This window comes from Somniosus microcephalus, chromosome 17 (genome assembly GCF_052327205.1).
Source record: "Somniosus microcephalus isolate GS21.2 chromosome 17, FLI_Smic_1.0, whole genome shotgun sequence".
Classification (NCBI taxonomy): Eukaryota; Metazoa; Chordata; class Chondrichthyes; order Squaliformes; family Somniosidae; genus Somniosus; species Somniosus microcephalus.
Window position 1 is genome coordinate 30,880,227 of NC_141003.1, and position 13,049 is coordinate 30,893,275.

Genomic DNA, 13,049 nt, shown 5'->3' on the forward strand with positions numbered 1-13,049 from the left:
GAGGGTCATTTTAACCGACCCACCCAGCATGAAACTGACAGGATCAGTTCCCCCCCCCCCGTTTTACACCATGCCCGATTTTACCTTCCAACAGGCAACAGGCATGGTGCAATATAGGCAGCCGATCCACCGGGCAGGTTAGATTAAACTGACCCCCGCCACCACCCCAACATGTCTCTCATTTCTTCTAGAAACAAATCATCATCAAACTCACTGGCAAAGATTAGGTTGTAACTATGGCAATTTGACTCCTTCGATTCTGACAAGTCAGCCAGAATGATCTGTTGGATTCTAATCCTGCAATTAACCACTTTCAAGATTAGCATGCCCATATGTAGGAAAGAATGAGTCTCTTCAGTATAACCAGCAAGAATTGTAAAAACAGGCAGTAACCAGCTGACATACCCATTAAACACTATGGTCCAGGCCAATCCCAGCGGTATTCCTTAATTTGAAGATGCAGAGTAAATATCTATGAGATGAAAGAGTCAAAATGGAGGAAGAAAAACAAAGTATTTAACAAAAGGGCAACATTTTAATACAGTAATAGCAAAAGAGGGTGGGGTGGAAATCAGGAGCACCTTCTCCAGGATGGTGCAGAATGGATGTGAGGGCCAGTGAATTGAGAGGAGATTTATATCACCAAATCATGTAGTGCTTCATTTTCAGCCCAGTCTAAAATGTTGTTTCACCTTCCGTGTGAAACATTCATTTTCATAATTAAATTCATGATAACTGTATTATAATGAGGCTTAGGGCCTTTTCCAGGTTTTGCTGTGGCTCAGTTCCCCATATAAAATGGGTAGTGAAGCCTGGCCATGTTCTAGCCTTTCAGGAGATTACTTTTAAAGGGTGAAATGCATTATTTTTTAGAGATGCATTTCTGATATAGCTCAATTTCCAACTGCAGTTGAGGAATTTGCTTCAGTTCTGTTTGCAGGATTTTTTGATTGCTGCAATCAAAAATGGGAATATGGGAATTTCGATGTGTGGTCATTTCTATTTGGGTTTTTGGAGGGCGAAGAAGAGGGTGAAAGGAGAGATGTGAGACAAGTTTGCCTATGGCAGAGGTGAACTGCTTGCACCCTCCTGACCCAGCTGGGAATGTGTGAGGACAATTGCATTTGCAGGTACAGATTCACCAGTGGGGGTTAGTAACCGAGTTGAGCCGCCTTCTGGAATCTGGCCAGCTGACAACCTCCGCACAGGGACAGCACCGCCATTAACAGTGAAGACCACCATCTTACATAAGAACATAAGAATTAGGAGCAGGAGTAGGCCATATGGCCCCTCGAGCCTGCTCCACCATTCAATAAGATCATGGCTGATCTTCTACTTCAACTCCACTTTCCTGCCCTATCTCCATGTTCGGTTAGAAGAAATAACAACAGAAAATGCTGGAAATACTCAGCAGGTCAGGCAGCATCCGTGGAGAGAGAAACAGAGTTAACGTTTCAGGTCTGAGACCCGTCATCAGAACTGGAAAAAGCTGGAGATGTAACAGATATTAAGCAGGTGCAGAGACAGGCGGGCGGGGGGGGGTTTAGGAGGGGAGGAAGGAATAGAAAGAACACTGTGCTTTTGTAAGAGCCAGGAAAGATAAAATGTTGCAAATGGGAATGGCAAAAATCATACTGCATGAAAAATGGGGGCAGGGATAATTATCTGAAATTGTTAAACTTAATGTTGAGTCCGGCAGGCTGCAAACTGCCCAATCGAAAGATGAGGTGCTGTTCCTCGAGCTTACGTTGAGCTTCATTGCAGCAATGCAATAGCCCGAGGACAGAGAGATCAGAGTGGGAGTGAAGCGGTGAATTAAAGTGACAGGCGACCGGAAGCTCAGGGTCACCCGTACGGACTGAACGGAGGTGTTCCGCAAAACGGTCAACCAATCTGCGTTTGGTCTCCCCAATGTAGAGGAGACCGCATCGTAAGCAGCGAATACAGTATATTAAATTGCAAGAAGTACACGTAAATCGCTGTTTCACCTGGAAGGGGTGTTTGGGGCCCTGGACAGTGGGAAGGGAGGAGGTAAAAGGGCATGTATTGCATCTCCTGCGCTTGCACGGGAAGGTGCCAGGTGAAGGAGAAGGGCTGTTGGGGGTGATTGAGGAGTGGACCAGGGTGTCGGGGAGGGAGCGGTCCCTTCGGAATGCTGAAAGGGGAGGTGAGGGGAAGATGTGTTTGGTGGTGGGATCACGTTGGAGGTGGCGGAAATGGCGGAGGATGATCCGTTGAATGTGGAGGCTGGTGGGGTGAAAGGTGAGGACAAGGGGAACCCTATCGTGGTTCCGGGAGGGAGGGGCAGGGGTGAGGGCAGAAATGCGGGAAATAGAACGGACACGGTCAAGGGCCGTGTCAACCACGGTAGAGGGGAATCCTCGGTTGAGGGAAAAGGAAGACATGTCGGAAGCACTAGTATGGAAGGTGGTATCGTCAGAACAGACGCGGCGGAGACAGAGAAACTGGGAGAATGGAATAGAGTCCTTACAGGAAGCGGGGTGGGAGGAAGTGTAGTCCAGGTAGCTGTGGGAGTCGGTGGGCTTGTAGCAGCTATTGAACCAGCTATTTACAGCCACGTTGCCAAAACATATTGTAGGACACCCACTGACACACTTCCCTCTTTCTTGCAGGATAAGGTGGCACATAACAGCAGGCAGCAGCAAAGAAATAGGAGGACAAGTGCGCCTGCATGTTTTAACCTCCATGGAGGAGACAGTGCTGGCCATCATGGGAAGGGACATTACTGAGGCCGTGGCCATTGGCAGGACTGAAGCGATCGATGATGAGGGTATCTGTGTATCTAATCGTCCTTCTCTCATCCCACAATCTCTTCTGACTCACAAGCTGCAGATGGAGTAAGCATGCATTTCTTACTTTCTCCTCTCTCCTTACCACAACTCAACCCATGTCCCTTTTTCATTTCAGATACCCAAGAACTCGAGCCTTCCTAGGTAGTGGAGGAAGAGGAAGAAGACAGTGAAGATGAAGAGACACCATCACTATATTTCACTCGCAGTCAGCAGCTCAGATAATGACACTGCGCGTATCTTATAGGATAACACAGAGGCGGGATCTGCATGTGGTGAGACACCGGGCACAAGTGCGCAGGAACCAGGGTGGGGGGAAAGGATAGAATAGCTGCCAGCTCGCCGGAGGGTGAAATCGCACACTAGTTCTGCTGCAGAGGACTCAGATGAGGACTTTGATGGGCCAGGCTACAGAAGAAGGCTAATGTGTGTACATAACCAAATGCTTGGTGCACTGGAAAGCCAGCCAGAAATCCTGTGCTCAATGTCAAGGAGCATGGAGGAGTCCAGCACCAACTTGGCACAGGGCTTTGTGCAGAGCTTGGAGCCCATCCTTTCCAACATGGAACGGGTGGTCACCTCCATCAGCTCACCTGTGGAACCAACCATGATGCAGCATCTGATGGCCAATGTCACAGCTTCCATTGCAGCACAAACAGCTTCTATCAAAGGTCTGAGTGCTGCAGTGGAAGCTCAGACTGCTGCCATTACAGCTCTGGATACCGTTGGTCAAAGGGGCTTCCAGGGCACCACAGCAGAAAATCAATCTGTACTCCAACAGATCAGTAGGATTGCTGAGGCACCGCCTCAGGAGAGTGGCAGCGGCTCCATGGATCACAAACCTGCTGTCCTCTCTCAGGAAGACAGCATTCCTGCTCCCACCACTGCCACTCTGCCAGTGCCCTTGCTGTTGCCTGTCAGCCAGCTAGCCCAGACTGCTGCAGCCCAGGCCAAGATAGTGCAGTCTGAAGCTGGGCCTTCTGGGCCCAGAGCTGCTCGAGGTCACCCTCCAAGGCCATCTGCAGTCTCAATTGTAGGTCAGCAGCCTTCCACCACCCATCCAGTATGATTTGGACAGGTTGGGTGATTGGGCAGATGCATGGCAGATGCAATATAACGTGGATAAATGTGAGGTTATCCACTTTGGTGGCAAAAACAGGAAGGCAGATTATTATCTGAATGGCAATAGATTGGGAGAAGGGGAAGTGCAATGAGACCTGGGTGTCCTTGTGCACCAGTCGCTGAAGGTAAGCATGCAGGTGCAGCAGGCGGTTAAGAAGGCAAATGGTATGTTGGCCTTTGTAGCGAGAGGGTTCGAGTACAGGAACAACGATGTCTTGCTGCAGTTGTACAGGGCCTTGGTGAGACCACATCTTGAGTATTGTGTGCAGTTTTGGTCGCCTTATCTGAGGAAGGATGTTCTTGCCATGGAGGGAGTGCAGCGAAGATTCACCAGGCTGATACCTGGGATGGCAGGAATGACATATGAGGAGAGATTGGGTCGATTGGGCTTGTACTCGCTGGAGTTTAGAAGAATGAGAGGGAATCTCATTGAAACTTATAAAATTCTAACAGGACTAGACAGACTAGATGCAGGAAGGATGTTCCCGATGGTCGGGGAGTCCAGAACCAGGGGTCACAGTCTAAAGATAAGGGGTAAGCTATTTAGGACAGAGATGAGGAGGAATTTCTTCACCCAGAGAGGGATGAACCTGTGGAATTCTCTACCACAGAAGGCAGTTGAGGCCAATTCATTAAATATATTCAAGAAGGAGTTAGATATATTTCTTAGGGCTAAAGAGATCAAGGGATATGGGGAGAAGGCAGGGACAGGGATGATCAGCCATGATCGCATTGAATGGCGGAGCAGGCTCCAGGGGCCGAATGGCCTACTCCTGCTCCTATCTTCTATGTTTCTATGCTGCAGCCACTGGGGAAGCACCTCGTGGGAGCACTAAGACAGGCAAAGGCACAGGGAAGACAGGCGCTAAGGGAATACACAGGGTGATTAGTTTATTTTTGTATGCATAATGTCATGATTAAATTCATAAAATTGAATTAGAATGTGCATTTTCCAATGGTTTTTATTTATGCGTTGTTGGAAAGTGAACGATGTGATAGCCAGTGTTAGAGGAAAGGTCAGGAGTGTGGGACTGTTGGTGAATGAGGAAGTGTGGTTGAGGTTACTCGTATCGCTCATGAATTATTTGATCACGTAGAGCCCGGGCAGGAAGGGGCTGTCTACGTTGTAGCCTCCCTTCCTCTTCCTGGTCCTCCACTTCCTGTTGCACTTCCTCCTCCTCCTCGTGCTCCTGCTCCTCAGCCTCTTGCTTGATAGGTGGTGGCAAGGGTTGTTCCTTCATAATGGCCAGGTTGTGCAGCATGCAGCGTACTACCACAAATCTTGATACCAGCTCAGCTGAGTGCTGCAGGGCTCCTCCAGGCAGCGGAAGCATTGTTTGAGGATGCCGATGGGGCGCTCTATAGTGCTCCTTGTGGCAGCATGACTCTCGTAGGTGTGCTGTCCAAATGTGCATTGAGTTCCCGACCAGAGTCATGAGCCATGTCATAAATGGATAACCCCTGTCACTGAGTAGCCAGCCTTTGATTTGCTGTGTGCGTCAAATACAGGTGGAACAGAGGACCGCCGCAGAATGAAGGAATCATGACTACTGCCATAATAGCGGGCATTCACCTGCATGATGAGCTTCCCGTGGCCGCACACAAGCTGCACATTGAGGGAGTGGAATCCCTTTCGGTTCATGAAAATGACTGAGTTCACGAGGCGCACGCAAACCAATGTGCATGCAGTCAATGGCACCCTGCACCATTGGGAAACCTGCAGGCGGTGAAAACCCTCCTGCTTGTTCCCTCTTGCCAGAGACAAGCAGGCGGAAGGAGATGAAGCTTTCTCTCTTTGTATGGAGAGCCTCACTGACCTCCCTTATGCAACAGTGTACTGCAAACTGCGAGATGTTGCTCATCTCTCCAGCAACAGCCTGGAAGGAGCCAGATGCAGAAAAGTTAAGAGCTACGGTCACCTTGACAGCCACAGGCAATGCTGGCCTTGCCCTGCTTTGAGGTTGCAGTTGTGGCTGCAGTAATTGGCAGATTTCAGTCACGACTTCTTTTGTGAAGCGAAGACGTTTTAAGCATTGGTCCTCGCTGAAGTTGAGGTAAGAGAATTGCTCCCTAAAGACCCTCGGCGGATATGGCCTCCTGCTGAGAGCCCTTCTCCCCCTCCCTCTACTCGCAGCTCGTCCTGCTCTGCGTGGCCTCTCTTCATTCTCCCAGTCATGCTCAATTCCAAGAGGAAGGCCTACCAGGCCACCCATGCCTGGAAGCAACTTGTTTCAGCACAAGCTATTAAATCAACAAAAACGTACTTCAGCACCAGCCAAACCACTCCCTGTACACTATTGAAACTTAAGCCAAGTATAGGAAAGCTCCAAAAACACATACAATTGCACCAGTAGCCACCAGTGATAATCCAGCAACTAACCTGTAAATAGTCCATGATCCCTTTAATATAGTACTGGTGGGGGGGTCCTTAATTTTGTTTAGCGCGTGTTCAGGTGTGTGAGGTTAAGACAGGGCGTAGGCTGGAGCATGGAGTTCAAAAATGGCAGCACTGGCATCAAATTAGCTTTGCACACTGATTGATGACATAATCTGCCAGCTCTGCATGCTGCCGGCGGGCATAGGTGTGCGCGGGCAAGATGGCATCCGGGGCACTTTCCATTGGATGCATCTCGGACCCCATTTTCAAACATTAGAAGGCCACGTAGCATCTAAAAAACGGGCACGATACAGCCCAACTTCTCCCACTGTCCGGTAACATTACTCTTTAATAATATTTGAATATACATGCATATTTTGGAGCTTGCAATAAAAAGGTTTGTTAAATGTATTGATTAATTAGTTAACTTTTTAACTATTGGATTTAATTGAATTTCTATCCTTTGGTGAATGTAATTACATATCCTCTATCCTATTAACTATTAATAGCAGTTTTAGAAAATATATTCTGATACCTGAAACTTGATTTAACCAAGAACGTATAATGAAAATATTACCAGGGCAGCTTAAGCCTTTCTTAAAAGGTGTGGTTTTATTTTTCAGATGTGATGGGTTCTGTGCATCTTTTTGTTATGGTGCAGATTATTTGCATTGCTTCAGGCACACGAACAAGGGATTTCAAACTGTGCTGTCAGTTAGTGGGTAATAGAAAAGTAATTTCTAAAACGTGGTGATTCTGCTAGTCACATCTTGCTAAAATTTGTGCTAAATTTAAATACTTTAATCAACACTTGCAATGTGACTACAATATATAATGGATGAGTAATTTCCCAGTAATGCAGCAACCGAAATGGACTAAAACTATTTTTTTTCAACCGTTTACAATTTTATCTGAAACTCTCAGTTATGTAGTTACTTCCTTGTAAAGCTGTCCAACCCATGGTCCCACAAGGTGAAGATCCATAATAATAGTTTAATGGAAACTTTTGTCATCAGGTACTAATGACTGCTGTTTAGGAGACTCCCTCCCCAAAAAGTACTAAATTGGATTCTTGTAAGTTTACACTGATGTGACCCTGTAGACAGGTATCTTTACCATGGCCTACACACTTGCACGCATCTCTCAAATCCTTGTAATACATGCAATGCAACAGGTACTGGAATGCTCACAGACTGCAATGGCTTTTCGTTAGTATTAGGCCGTAGGTAGAATATATTGAAATGGCTCTTCATTCAGTAACATTATTTGTTCCATTCATCCTCTGCAAGGTGTAGTGCTTGAGTCCGTCACATTACTGCAGATATCAAGGGAAAGAAAACGGGTAATTTCCTGCTGCTTTTTCAGCTTTTAGGGGTAAACCCCACATTCACAAACAGCTGCCAGTCTCCAGGTAAACAATTGCCCTCTAATTGACCTCAGGATGTACCCAGGAGGAATGACTTCCCTAATTATGTTCAAGGTGTGTTATTTACTGCAACTGAATGTTACAGCCTTAAAGGGACATGCCTCCGCCTCAGCAGCAGAATAATACGCCGCGCATTACATGGTCCAATGCTCCTGTCTTTATAAAACACTGCATCGTCTGACGTACCATCAGCAATGCCACAGGAGATCTGCTAGAGTTTATTAAATAAATACAGGCCTTCATTATAATATTGAGCTGCCAAAAAATAATGATGTGACAAGGGAGAATTTTGCTTACTGTTTGCAGCATCTGCATTCTGGTATTAAATACAAACATGAATCACTGTCACTGAAATCATTGCTGGCATCTACAATGTTTGTGTCTGTTAACAATACAAAATATTGTGTTGCTATTTGAATACATTGCTGCATTCATCTTTATAAATAAAGAGATAAAATAATGTATTAGCATTTGCAATGGTAATTTTTCAGGAGCCAAGAGTATATATGAAGCAATATCTGAGCTCAGAATATAGTTTTCAAAAAGCATCAGAAAAGGGGGCTTTATAACACAATGAGAATTGGGATAGATAAAAGGGGTCAGAGTTTGATCACTGGAGAGCACATACCAGGAATTTGGGCATTTGTCTATGATCTTCCATCCTTTGGATGTCCTTCTGAATTCCTGATGTGTGTTCCCAATAGGTGAAGGCAGAAGTGTAAATTTCTAAAATTACCCCTTATAAGTTAGATTTATGTAATGCTGGTGTCTAATAAGTTAACTCAAATATCAAAACAAACTATCAGACTTATTAGGAACTTACTTTTTTTTCAAATGTATGAAGATACCAGGGTCAATTTTCATCCCCATTTTTGAACAGGGGTGGAGCGGTAATGCAGGTAATGCCGGTCTCTCTATACCGCAGCCCCCCTCCCCCCGCCACCCCTCTCTTCCTATTGCCTCCCACTCCCACTTTAAGGTTCCACTTCCGGCTCGTCTCCACAGAAGTCGCCCGATTCATCCCATCCAAATCATTGATAAAGGTGGTGAAGAACTTCAATACAGCCCCTCCCTTGTGACCTCTACTGCCAAGAACAAAAGCAGCAATGGGAACACCAGTACATGCAAGTTATCCTCCAAGTCACGTATCATCCTGACTTAGATATACATCGCTGTTCCGTCATTGTCACTGGGTCAGTATCGTGGAATTCTCTACATAACATCATTGTGCGAGCACCATAAGCACAGAGACTGCTGCAGTTCAAGGAGAAGGCCCACCAGGGCAATTAGAGTTGGGCAATAAATGTGACCTTTCTAGCGTGGCCCACATCCTGAGAACAAAAAAAAGCAATGGTCCCAACACGGATCCCTGCCGGACTCCACCAGTGACTGAATGCCGTACAGAGCTGAGTCCATTAATTATTACCATAATTGCTATTGCTCTTTACAAGTGATCATACAGCACATCTCCAACAATGCCTTCCAACAACTTACATACAACTGAAGTCAAACTAACTGGCCTATGATTCCCAGGTACTGACTTACTGCCCTTTTTTAAATGTTGTCTCCATCGGTCCAATCCATGGGAACAATCCCAAACCTCAATGAGCTGTTAAATATATGAGCTCAAGTCCTGGAATGGAATTGGAACACACATTCTTCTGACTCAGAGGTGAGAGAGCTACCAATGGAGACAATAAATAGCCTCAGCTTTTTGGTTTAAGACAGTCATTGAGTCAACAACACTACAGACCTAAGTCTGACTCTATTATATCCAGTCTGATTAAAATGAACTTCTTGCTTCACAGTTTGTTAGTGCCTTCCTGTTAGATATTAACACATTCACTCAATTAAACATTAAAATATTAGAGACTATTTACTATTATTTCACTTTTACATAGATGATTCACAGCCATTAGGAGCTCCACTCAAAATAATTTGATAAAATGTTCTGAATTAGTTATTACCACATTGCTATTAAACTAATAATACAAAACACACTCATGACATCTACTGACTGCACACTAAGAATGGATGGCAGGATATATATAAACCTGAGGAATCTTATATAATGAAAATCTTACAAAGGGATGCTCCAGAAATCAAGAAAAACCTCTCACCTCACCAAAACTGAATAAAATCAGGCCTTGGTTAACGGGGATTATTAGGGGTGAAATTTGTCTTTGCCGAAAGCACAAAATGGGCGATAGCAAATAGTTTGCAGAAAAGATCAGAAGCGGTGTGAAACAAGCTGCCAATTCGCTATTGCCCACTTAGTGCTTTCGCCGAAGACCAATTTCACCAACAATGTGTGTAAAAAATAATATAAAAAGAAAAAAAATGATACAATAAAGAAGTATTTATGACCTATCTTTGATGAAATATCACAGTATTCTTGTACCTTTTATGTGGGCGACACGAAGCAGGTAAAGTGATGCAGTACTGCATCAGTCAAGACCAACCCATAAGAAAAATGCCAAAGTATGATTGGCATCCTAAACAGTAAAGATGAAAAGGGAACTCTGCAAGTTTATTCATTTAATTTCAATTTAATTTCTACCACATCTCCTTTCACTTGCAACACAGTTACACGGTACACAAATTCTCAACCAGACAAGTGTAAAATAAAGAAGAAAGAACTTGCATTTATGTAGCGCCTTTCACCACCTCAGGACATCCCAAATTGCTTTACAACCAATGAAGTACTTTTGAAGTGTAGTCAATGTTGTAATGTAGGAAACGCAGCAGCCAATTTATGCACAGCAAGGTCCCACAAACAGCAATGAAAATAAATGACCCGATCATCTTTCTTTTAGAAGTTGGTTGAGGGATAAATGTTGGCCAAGACACCAGGAGAACTCCCCTGGTCTTCTTCAAACAATACTGTGGGATCTTTTACATTTACCTGAAAGGGCAGACGGAGCCTCAGTTTAACATCACATCCAAAACACAGCACCTTCAATAGTGCAGCACTCCTTCAATACCGCACTGGAGTTCCAGCCAAAATAACGGGCTGGATATTCCGATCCCTACGGGTGTGTACGGGCTGTGTACACACCCGTAGGGACATTGGAAATGCCAGTTTCAGGCATGCACAGCGCATGCACTGAAAATCGGCATTTCCGATCTGTCAAGAAAGCTCTTGACAGATTGGACGCCTGCCCTGGAGAAGGGCCTCTGCGGGCAGATAGTTCCGCTTTCTGGAGACCCTCCGCCCGCAGAAAACCCTTACAATTCTTACGCCTGGATAAGAGTTGCAAAATGTAAAAAAAAAATGTTTTCACTCATTTATCATTTAAAAATATTTTTTTTAAAGTAAGTTTATTTTTAGCCCCGTAAAAAACTTTAATAATTTTTTTCAAAAAATTAAATTTTTGTTTAAAATATTTAATTTATTGTCATTTCAACTACTTTTAAAAAGGTAATTAAAAAAAAAAATTATTTAAAGTTTTACTTTGTTTTTGGGGGTGATCTCCATTCATATATTTGACAGATTTATCTGTCAAGTATATGAAGGGAGAGTCCCTTCTTTCATTGGCTCCCCATGGCCCACGTGATCCCAGAGACGCTTGCAAACCACCTGTGCTTCTGGGATACGTGGGCCCTCCGCACTTGGAGTTTGGAAAGGCCCAGGAGCGGAAGTATAGGCACCTCCGGAGCCCTCAGGTAAGTTCGTAGATTTTTCCAGATCGGAGGCCTCTGCACGCAGGAAGCCTCCAATCGGAAAATACGGCCTAATATGCACAAATCTCTGGAGTGGGACTTGAACCTTCTGACTCAGAAGACAAGAATGCTACCACTGAGCCAAGGCTGACAAGCTTGTGACAGCATTGGGTAAAACAATTTTTTATCATCTAGCTAAGTAAAATATTTGTGGTCAAACTAAATCCTGACATTAATGAATGTTTGCAAATTCTGTGCAGTATTTAAGTCAAAATGTCAGCTTGGCTCATTTGGCAGCACTTTTGCTTCTGCGTCAAAAGGTTATGGGTTCAAGCCTCACTCCAGGAGTTGAGCACATAATTTAGGAAGACACTTCAGTGCAGTACTGAGGGAGTGCTTCATTCAGATGAAATATTAAACCGAGACCCCGTCAGCCTGTTTAGGTGGATATTAAAAAAATTCTGGGGTATTATTCAAAGAAGGGCAGGGAACTCTCCTCATGTTCTGGACAACATTCTTCCTTCCACCAAAACGGATTGATCGGGCGTTCACGTTCACTGTGTGCGGGACTTGCTGCATGTTTGCCTGCACAACAACAATGAACACATGGGTACAGTGGCATAGTGGTTATGTTACTGGACAAGTAATCCACCTGGGCTAATAAGCTAGAGAATAGGAGTTCAAATCTCACAATAGTAGTTTGAGAATTTGAATTCAGCTTAAAAAGGAAAAATATGGAAATAAAATGTTGGTATCAGTAAGAGTGACCTTAAAGCTGTTGAATTGTTGCAAAATCTCAACTGGTTTAATAACAGCCTTCGGGGAAATAAATCTGCCATTCTCACCTATATCTGATTCCAGTCCCAACATGGTTGATTCTAAACTGCCCTGTGAAGCAGCCTAGCAATCCACCCGTTTGTACCTGGGCAATAAATGACAGCACTGGCCACATCCAATAATATTTTTTTAATTAAAAAAAATGAATTGGTTGTAAAGCACTTTGAAACTTCCTGATGATGTGATAAGGTGCTATGTAAACGTATATAAATATGTCGTTGTTCCTTCCTTCTAATTTCAATTGTCCACTATAGTTATATATATTTATAAACATGAATGAGGGGCAATGTTGAAAGATGACAATCATTCACCAAAACATGGACATCAGAATCTGTTCAAACCTGAGGGTGAATTCAGTGATCCCGCACCCCCAGTGGGAGCTGCAACCAAAGGGAGCATCAATGGGAGAATCAGGGATACAATGTTGGGCCCTATCTCCAACGTACCGTTCCCTTGCACACTGCTTCCTGCTGGGAATGTGGGAATGCTGAATTCACCCTTTAATATTAAGAAAAATCAAAAAATCTTAGTTATAGGAATAGATTGACAGCTACAGCAACCTCAGCAGTGAATAAACTGTGGCCTTTCTTCCCACTATCAGATTCCTCCGGTGTTGCAGAGTGATAAAGGGCTTTCAACACACTGTCAGCAATCAAAATGACTTTCTGCACCATAGTAGAAAAGCAGCGAGCTCTGATAGCACGAATGAAATATTAATTATACGGCAGACACCCTGCACGTGCTCCTCTGCGAATCCTGCTGCCAGTTGACCAGCTGAAGAACACCACAAATATCCAACCTGCTGACATCACTG

At 44.5% G+C, this 13,049-nt stretch overlaps 2 long non-coding RNA genes across 7 annotated transcripts in view; one reads left to right on the top strand and one right to left on the bottom strand.

Moving 5' to 3' along the window:
* LOC147105612 (uncharacterized) overlaps window positions 1-13,049 on the bottom strand; it is a 556,421-nt gene that overhangs the window by 213,404 nt on the left and 329,968 nt on the right. The gene's annotated exons all lie outside the window — the stretch shown is intronic.
* The window catches only part of LOC147105613 (uncharacterized), a 33,521-nt gene that overhangs the window by 648 nt on the left and 19,824 nt on the right, over window positions 1-13,049 (top strand). For 2 of the 3 annotated variants that reach the window (XR_015081526.1, XR_015081528.1), the window contains exon 2: window positions 12,837-13,048. This is a non-coding gene — a long non-coding RNA (uncharacterized LOC147105613). Of the gene's footprint in view, window positions 1-2,633; window position 13,049 lie in introns of all 3 variants that reach the window. The other variant, XR_015081527.1, reaches the window with a different exon arrangement.